Source organism: Phocoena phocoena, chromosome 15 (genome assembly GCF_963924675.1).
Source record: "Phocoena phocoena chromosome 15, mPhoPho1.1, whole genome shotgun sequence".
Classification (NCBI taxonomy): domain Eukaryota; kingdom Metazoa; phylum Chordata; class Mammalia; order Artiodactyla; family Phocoenidae; genus Phocoena; species Phocoena phocoena.
This window is the reverse complement of record NC_089233.1, coordinates 80,652,797-80,662,857: the sequence shown is the minus strand read 5'-3', so window position 1 is coordinate 80,662,857 and position 10,061 is coordinate 80,652,797. Positions and strand designations below refer to the sequence as shown.

Below are 10,061 nucleotides of genomic sequence, written 5' to 3'. Positions count from 1 at the left end.
AGATGTAGACAGAAACCTGATCACTTTGCAGCTCATAGGCCCCTTGGTTGAGGAGGTTTATCCGCATTTAGAGAGAAGTGGAGAATCACGATGCACCCTCTAGTCTGTAACAGAGAGTTTGGACATTTCCCGCCACAGGCAACCAAAGAGAGCCAATGAGAAGAATAACCTGACCCATGACGACTGTGGGAAATCTCTCTGCCATGTGGAGAATAAATTACAGCAGGGTGAGACTGCAGGTAAGGGAACCTGTTAGGATCGCAACAGAAGTGGTAAGGGTTTCGACTAAATCAGTAGAAATAAAAATGGATGAAAGAGAGTGATTTGAGAAATGCTGATGCAAAAGATTGTACATTGGTATTCTTCCACTTTTCGCTGCCATTTTTAACCACTTTGGTAGGCCATTTTAATTTCAAAGACTACACAGTGTTTTTTCACACCAGTGAGCCAAATCCTATGGGAAGGTAATGAACATAAGTGTGACTCGCTTAGAATCTGGCCTCAGTAGAAGAAAAAATCTCCTTAAGAAATGTTTCTAGGGAGAGCGGCTGAGCACAGTCCCGAGGTGAGGCAGAGCTCTGAGCAGGTGCTACATTATGGCTGACACGCAAAATCTGGTAGAAAGACTGGAGAGAGCGGTGGGCCGCCTGAAGGCAGGCTCCGTGCCCCTGACACGCACCGTGGGTGTAGAGACAGTGCTGCAAAAGCAGGAACGACTCCATAGGTGCAAGCGTTTGACTCACCGTTGGCCAGTCCTGTGGCAGAGTACCTCAAGATCGGTAAAGAGATTGGGGGAGATGTGCAGAAGCATATGCGGAGACGGCCCACACAGGTCTGAAGTTGGAGTGAGCGCTCTTGGTTACAGCCTCTCAAGGCCAGCAGCCAGCAGGCAATAAGCTTTCTGATTTGTTGGCACCCATCTCCGAGCAGATCCAAGAAGTGATAACCTTTCGGGAGAAGAACCGAGGCAGCAAGTTGTTCAATCACCTGTCAGCTGTCAGCAAAAGTATCCAGGCCCTGGGTTGGGTGGCTATGGCTCCCAAGTCTGGTCCCTAAGTGAAGGCAATGAATGATGCTGCCATGTTTTATACAAACTGACTCCTCAAGGAGTACAAAGATGTGGGTTGGGTCAAAGCTTACTTGAGTATATGGACAGAGCTGCAGGCTTACATTAAAGAGTTCCATACCACTGGACTGGCTTGGAGCAAAACCGGGCCGTGGCAAAAGGACTGAGTGGATTGCCATCTGGTCCCTCTGCTGGATCGGGTCCTACCCCAGCCCCAGGCCCACCTCCCCCTGAGTCCCCAGCAGTTCAGGCTCAGATGAGTCTGCTTCCCGCTCAGCACTGTTTGCACAGGTTAATCAGGGGGAGAGCATCGCACATGCCCTGAAACTTGTATCTGATGACATGAAGACTCAAAAGAACCCTGCCTTGAACGCTCAGAGTGCTCCAGTACGAAGTAGCCCCAAACCATTCTCTGCATCTAAACCAGGAGTCAGCCCATCCCCCAAACCAGTCACAAAGAAGGAGCCAGCTCTACTTGAACTGAAGGGCAAGAAGTGGAGAGTGGAAAATCAGGAGAATGTTTCCAACCTGGTGATAGATGACACAGAGCTGAAACAGGCGGCTTACATATTCAAGTGTGTCAACTCAACATTGCAAATCAAGAGCAAAATTAACTCTACTACAGTAGATAACTGTAAGAAACTTGGTCTGGTGTTCAATGACGTGGTGGGCATTGTGGAGATAATCAATTGTAGGGATGTCAAAGTTCAGGTAATGGGTAAAGTGCTGACCATTTCCATTAACAAAACAGATGGCTGCCACGTTTACCTGAGCAAGAATTCCCTGGATTGTGAGATAGTCAGTGCCAAATCTTCTGAGATGAATGTCCTCATTCCTACAGAAGGCGATGACTTCAATGAGCTCCCAGTCCCTGAGCAATTCAAGACCGTATGGAATGGGCAGAAGTTGGTCACCACAGTGACAGAAATTGCTGGATAAGCAAAGTGCCACTGGGTTCTTTGCCCTCTCCCTCACACCGTGGGATAAATCTGTATCAAGATGGTTCTTTTCTAGATTTCCTCTACCTTTCTGCTCTTAAACTGCTTCTCTGCTTTGAGAAGCACAGCTACCTGCCTTCACTGAAATATACCTCAGGCTGAGATCTGGGGTGGGATAGCTGGTCTTTGATCTTCTGCAGGAAGGTGCAGCTTTTCCGTATCAGCTCAACCATACAGCCAGCCCATTCTTCAGGAACTGTACATCAGGACAGGTGTGTTTCAGCTTTCAGCCTTTGGGGTTATTTGGGGAAGGATAAAGCAGTCCCCAGGAATTAACAGATCAGAACGTTCACACAAGTTAATCTTTTTCTAACAATGAGCGTGAAGGTAGCAGAACTTGGTGTGACCCTAGTTGGTTCTTCTAACTTAAACTAATTTTCACTATTGACAAGTGAGGCAAGGGTTGCACAGGACCAAAGGCTGAAGCTTGGCCATCTAGCATTCCAAGCAAAATGATTTCCTATAAGCATTCATTTTCTTCTGCATTCCATCCTGTATCTGCCCGAACCTGAGATAGTAGGTTGTCCTGTGTTAGCTGCTGGGGTGGTGCCCTGCACCCAGGCCAGCTAAAGGAGTCTTGGACCCTTCCTTTCTCTGGGGCCCCTGCCCACCACCTTCCTACAGAGATGAGTTAAAAAGAGAGAGAGAGGGCTTCCCTGGTGGTGCAGTGGTTGAGAGTCTGCCTGCCGATGCAGGGCACGTGGGTTTGTGCCCCGGTCCGGGAAGATACCACATGCCGCGGAGTGGCTGGGCCCATGAGCCATGGCCACTGAGCCTGCGCATACGGGAGCCTGTGCTCCGCAATGGGAGAGGCCGCATACCACAAAGAAAAAAAAAAAAAAATGAGAGAGAGAGAGAGAAAAAAAAGGAAAACCACACCACTCCCAGGAATCTGGCTTCCCTTCCTCCTTCCATGCTGGGTGCCCATCATCCATCTTCATTGCTTCCTTTGCCCTGTCATGCTCGACAGCTTTTGGCTTCTGTCTGGGCACCTGAACAGAGGACTAAAATCTCCATTGCAGGCTGGTTTTAGGCCTTGTGTAAAAATCTTGCACAGAATTGCTATTGTAAATTTCAGTTTTTCCTCTAGGACAAACACTTTACCAAAATACGCAACTTTTTTTGGTGGGAAGAGAGATTGTCCTGTGATTTCTACCCATTTCCTGAGGCCTGTGGAAATGAACCTTTATATACTTAAAGTTATACAGAAAATAGAATAAAATTAAAACCAAAAAAAAAAAAAGAAATGTTTCTAGAAGCCAATTCTACTAGCTCCATAATAGACTCCATTTTATCCATAAAATGTAAAAATACTAGTACATCCTATACTGATATTCCGATATAGAGGCACCATGTCTGTGTTGAACCCCTGTGTGTACTTTTCTTAGTGACTTTGCAAGCGGAAAGCATCAAGCTGCTCCCTCGCTCTCTCCACGTGTTAAAACCATCGGGGTTGTAATGGGCATCTTTGGATCAGGTACCTTCTGGCTCTTGCCGTCTTTGCTGCCTGCACGCTGAAAGATAAGGATTTGGCCAACCAGCCAGGGCTTGCACAGGGGAGCTCGCAGGGTCTCGCTCACGCCTGGCAGCAACTGAACACTCGGTGCCATTATGCAAGTTATCATCAATCAGCAGGCAGCTGCTTTTAGGACTTCCAGGCAGCAAGGCAAACATTTGTGATTGTGGTTTCCTCCCCGAGCGTGCTGGACCCAGGGCCCATCAGACAAGAGAACTGCACACACAATCACTGCCCGCTGCTCAGGACCACCTGAACAGCTGTTCAGGCTGGTGTCAGGATGCTCACCTGGCAGCCCTGATGAAGCGCAGAGGAAGATGTGCAGATTAGAGCCTGTTTGCTCAACACAAAGGGCTTTTCTGTGAAAGAACCACAGGGAGGCCGGGGAGGGAAAAGCAAAGCTGAGGATAAACCTAACAAGACATTCCTCATAAAACACACCAGATGATGTAGACACAGGGGTGTACAAGACCAGCCGAAAACAAAATGCAAGAACACCCCACCACAAATAGAAACCATTTGGATCCTGATGGAATGACAGTGAGGCTGGCCAGATGTGTTCAAGGAATAAGAGGAAGGAACACTGATTCCATAACCAACGAATAAATACTTATTAAGCACATGCCATGCACCCAGCCATCTAGGATACAAGATGAAATGCAAGGACCCAACAGCCCAGGGAAGTTGCAGTCTTGTTAGGCAGATAAGACACACCCATGGGAACAAGGTAGGCATGAATGGCACTTGATGTCAAAAGCTGAACTTCAATATACGGAACTTGCAGGAAGGATGGGAATCAGGGAATCCTAAATAGGTGATGTTCTGTGAGTGAAGTCCTTTAGGCCTCTCAGCAGATGTAGGTGGGCAACACCCCTAGTTTAAAAGGGTCACAGTGAGTCCAAAGAAACAGGAAATGCTCCAGGGTTTAGAATGTGTGCACCAGAATCTCCCAGGAGCTTTTAAAGTTTTCATTGAACAGAATCACACAACTGTTGTTAAAATGAAGAGTCCTGAACCCCACACTAGAGAAACTTTTTTAATAGGTCTGAAATGGGGCCCCAGGAATCTGCATTTTAAACAAACATCCCAGGTGTTTCCAGTGTAGCTGGCTCCCAGCCTTTACTTTGAGAAATACTGCATTAAAGGTGAAAATGAACTAAAGGGATTTAGACTAAAGTTTTCCTAAAGTATTAATCTGTACCTGCTATGGAGCCTTCTGTGATCTCCTTGAAATTACATTTTTAAAAATGGTATGTTTACGGGCATTATTTTTTGAGTGAGAAAGGCAAAATCTTCCTTATATTCTTCAAAGGGTCTGCCCACAACTTTACCCCCAGAGCTAATAATCTCTAAAGATGTTTGCGTGTATGTGTTTATTTATTTAGAAAACAACTTATTCAATTCTTCCGTCTCCAATCTAGACCTGGAAATCTCATTCTACTCAACTTCTATGGTTTCCACCTTTGTCAAGTCCTTTCCAAAAGTGAGTGCAACAAATCACTCCAACATCTGGGTTCTCCAACACTTGATATTTAGCTACACTATGGGACTCATCACATTCCATCATGAGTATTTGTTTAAGCATCTGTTCTGTTTCCCCAGGGGTAATATGAGGCAGCTGACAGCAGGGACCATGCTACTGAATTGCTCCAGATACTTTGCATAACCATCACCTAACATGTGTCAGAAAGAATTCAATTCATAATTTCTAATAATTGAATGAATGAATGAATGTACATGTTGAATGTTGAGAGAATGTGATAGAGAAGAGAGGAAAGTTGTTCCTGTTTCTTCTTCCTACTTGAATCTGTAATTCAAGAACAGTTTGGTGTTGAAGACAATTCAAGATAAAGAGATTTCAGTAACCCAGCTAAAGTCCTTATATCCTTGAATATTCAACCAGAATCCGGGCACTTCCATGTCCAATGATGTGTGGTCCAGTTTTTCAAGATGTCAGATAAAACAGAACCCTTACATCAAATATGATACAATTAGAATTACAGCCATGATCAACCCACAGACGTGTTTTTCTGCAATGGCATAACTAATCCCATCTCACACTGAGAGAAACAGTTAAATCTTAGTGCTCCCAGCCTTGGTTATTGTCAGACAGGGACCTCCCTGGTTTGAGGAATGACTGCTAGTTACCACTCCCCATGCCTACCCCAGGCCTGTAAGCCACGTTCCCTGCCACAAGTCCTGCCAAGATTTCCCTCAAAACACATTAATTTTCAGCTGTGGAAGAAATTTACTTTCCTTCAAGCAGAGAGCTGTTTCTGGCCAGAGGCTTTTAGCGGATAAGCAAGCGCTCTAAACAACTCTTCATCCCCTTCTGCCTATAATCTGGAATTTTCAATCACTCGACCCCGGCGTTTGAAGACTTCAGCTTGGCAGGGGCAGCAGCTTCAAACCATGTTTGCAGTTAGCAAGTAATGAAGCTGTTTGTGCGGCTGACAAGAATAGACTTTGTTGGCACTGCTTCTATTGTGTGCCTGAGATTGCATTCACGTCGCTGGAAAGGAAAAAAAATGTCACCTTGGAAGTGTTGGGGGTCCCTTGTGAGAAGACAGCAGTTCTTTTTACTTTTGGGAGAAAAATGGCTGTAATATCTGTGTCACAGATATTTCTACTGAAGCCTGTGGTGGTAGAATTCTGGGGAAAACATTACTCTGGGTGGAAGAAACCACTAAATGGATCACCTGAGAAAGGTAGTGGTGGCTGAAAGAGCTGAAGATGGCCCTCAGTTCAGGAAATACTTGGGTCTTGCAACAGGAAGAGCAAACAGCAATAAATTAGACAAAATCAGTGGTTATTGATTTTTTGTGTGTTTATTTGTTGATTTGGGGGGGGTTTTGGTGTATTTATTTGCAGTAATTAGTTAAAATGCTTTCAATTGTTAATTTGTCTGTTTTTTGTTTGATTTTTGGTTTTATTGTTTGTTCTTGTTTATTTAACCAACAAGTGGCACAGGAGAAATTTCCTCAGGGTTAAGGGTCTGGGAGTACCCATCTATCTCAGTCTACTGTTCTTTAATGAATTAATTCATTTTAAAAAATCCAACACATATTTATTGAGCACCTACTCTGTTGTGGGTCTTCTTCTAGATTCTGAAGATTATAGATAGGAATGAGATGGGCATGACCTCACCTCCAAAGAGATCACATTCTCATCAGCAAAGGCAGACAAGAATCATGTAAATTATCGTTGTAATTACTAGGAAGAAAATCAATCAGGATAGGTGACAGTGACTAGAGTTAGGAGGGCATTTTAGACTGGATAGTCAATGAAGGTTTCTCTTAGCAGAGCTGAAATCTAAAAGATAAGAAGGCAGCCATGTAATGGCCTAAGGGATAATATTTAAAATCAGAGGAAATCATAGCAAATTCAAAGTCTATAAGATGGTTATGAACTTGAAAAGCTCTAGGAAGAGTAAGGTGCCCAATATGGTTGGAGCAGAAAGATCTAAAGAATAAGTGGTCTGGGATAAGGATGAGAGGGAAGTAGGAGCTGTATCATACAGGCTTTATAGGTCATGACAAGGGGTCTGAGTTGAGTAACGGGTGTAATGAGAAACCAAAGGAGGGTTAATGTGGGAAAGTTGCATAATCAAATATAGATTACCTTAAGATTATTCTTACAATTGTGTGGAAAAAGACCGTAGAATGACAGAGCAGGTGGATCACTGAGGACACAATCATAGTTGTCCACGATGGAGAGGATGGAAGCTTGAATGAGGATGGTGGTGGTATGGATGGAGAGAAGAGATGGATTCTGAATATAGTTGAGGGTATATCTAAGAGGACTTGTTAATGGATTTGATGTTGAAGTAAGAGAGAAGAATCAAAGGTAAATCTTAGGTTTCCAGGCTTTTAGATAACAAACTTGTATATTGCACATTTATTTGTTTCTTGATCAACATTTCTAGGATACTCTTCAGTGTGTTTAGGGGTAATTGGTGTACTTTTGGTGATCACAATAATTTCAAACATATACAGCTTATGATGTGAAGGACAGGAGTGGTATAAGCAGATGAATAACTTATGCTTGTAGAATTGGCAGGAAATTATATAAATCAAAACACAGGTGGAAGTAAGGATTGAGAGAAAATGGATTCCACATAAGTATTTTGGGGACAATGTTTCCAGATACACTACATCTTTGTCCATTCACTGAGAACCATGAACCAGTGATTCTAAGGTCTTTTTACGTCCCCATCCCTTTGAGCAGTGTGCATTCCCACTACACACTCAATAAAACCTTTTTTTGAAAGTATGGATGGATGGATGAATAAACGATTATCATTCCATCTATGAAAGATCGGAATAAGAGTGGAAAATAGCCGAGGCTTATTTATTCATAATTCTTTCTTTTGCTTTTGTTTGTATTCTCTTTTTTCCCCCCACAAAGTAGAGCTCAATCCTCAGCCTAGATGAAGGAGGGTGAAGAAGACATACTCCTATGTATAGAACTTCTGGGAGACAAGAAATTTTTCTCCTCGAGGAGAGTTGGGAGACAATGGTCATAGTATAGAGTAGGTACCCAAGACTTATTTGTTGAATATTTAAGGGAGCAATATATTATATAAGAAGAAATTGAAGGTCAGAAGGCACCTCTATAACCTCACAAAATAAGGCAGAGATAAGAATTTCCTTCCTCCTCAGCTGGGGTTATCTCTACTCAAAGGACATTTCTTCTTTCTTTCTTTGGTTCCAAAGTATCTCTCCATCCACTATTCCATCTTTTCCTTTCCCTTCTCTAAGTTCTAACTTTTCCTTTCCTTTCTCTAAGTTTTGTGGGGCTCGGAAGCCTGAGATTCTACACTGGGAGGTAAAAGTCATTATTTGCAGCAGCAGTTGGGCTGCAGACTCTTCTATCTCAGGCACCACCACAACAGAGGGAAGAATGCTCCAGAGCAGGTGCCTGAAGGCAAGGAACATTCAGGAAAAATTACATCTTATGAAGAATCATTGTCAAATGAAAACTTTTGTGAAAAAAGTTTCCCTAGAAGAGAGACTTCACCATAAATTATCTCTGGGAAGATACGGCCATCACTCTACTTGGCTGTAGGTGCTGTACATAGAGACTGCAGGAAAATTTCAGGGGCCTGATACCAGAATGCCAATCAATAGCTGTGGGTCAAGATGAGTCACAGTCCCACCACTTTTCATCAGTATGTGTCCTGCTTTCAGTCCTGGTGGATGATGAGTTGGCATAAAGTATATCTAAGTCTCCTAGAAATCGGCGTGTCAGATCCTTAGCTGTCTCCAATGGCCAAGTGGTGGAGATGACCGTAAGTCTTACTCCAGGTTCTCAAACTGAAGTGTCATCATGGTCTCCTGGTTGGTTCCAGCCATGGCATCAGTTAAATAACACCTGGATGTTTGGAATCCTCTGGCTACCATATTGTGCTGTTGGGAAGCCTCCTGCCTCCCCCCTCCCCCTGGAAATACACACATACTTATTTGATGGTTACAGTGTGGCTTCTCTGAGAGCCATGAGATTTTTGCATAAGGTTCCCAAGGTACCAATCACTTACACTGTCATCTCAGGTGACTGGACACAAGGACCTGATCACAGACCTGGGCTATGGGTAAAGCATCCCCCTTAAGCCTTCTTGCCATTCTTTCTTTAAATATTTGCTTTTATCTTTTCCATGCTGGATGGTGTGTTAGATATCATCAATACTGAGATGAATATGCCCCTGCTTTCAATGAGTACATAGTCTAATAAGCAGAAAGAAAGAAAGAAATAGTCATTTATAGTGGCTGATCAAATAGATATTAGAAGGAAATCAGAATTTCATCAGACTTGATTATAATATTTTTCAGGACGTGTGTCTGAGCTTTGTCTAGTTCACAATACGAATAGAATTGAGGAGATGACAAGGAAACAATAATAACCAAGCATCTTTGGGCCAGACTTCCATTGTATTAAGAAAATTAATTTGTGTTCAGAAAAAGCTCTTAGTCTCCCTTATTTTTCCAACCCTGGCATGAAGCAAGGCTCATCACAGAATTCCTCAAACATATGAATTAACTGGCTGCCTTCAGACTGAACATCTTCACCAGCTCTTCTCTCTGTTGGCTCTGAATAATCTGTGGTCTCCGGGAGCTGTTCTCTCCTTCCCTACCGTATCATTTTCTGCTGGAGCAATTGCCCTAAAATGCACATTAAATCCTAAATGAGGAATGGCAAACTGCTCATGCTTTGAATAGGAAAGAAACCAGCCCGCTGCCTTGCTTCCATCCTGAGAACAGCCAACAGATGGGTGGCACAGGTGAGTGCCAAATACGTGCCATTATCATAACAGCAGAGTCTAATATTTACAGTTGTGTCCCAGCACAATGCTGAGGCCTTTACATTTAGTGGGCATTTGGGCTCCTCCTCCTACTTTTTCGTTAACTGTTATCTGATGATTCTCTATGTCTAAAGATGCCAGAAGTGAATTTCAGCTATTGGAAAAAATCACTCTCCTACCTGC

General features: G+C 43.5%; 1 pseudogene; it reads left to right on the top strand.

Moving 5' to 3' along the window:
* Window positions 1-596: 596 nt before the first annotated feature.
* On the top strand, window positions 597-2,005 carry LOC136134879 (adenylyl cyclase-associated protein 1-like; annotated as a pseudogene).
* The last annotated feature ends 8,056 nt before the right edge of the window (window positions 2,006-10,061 follow it).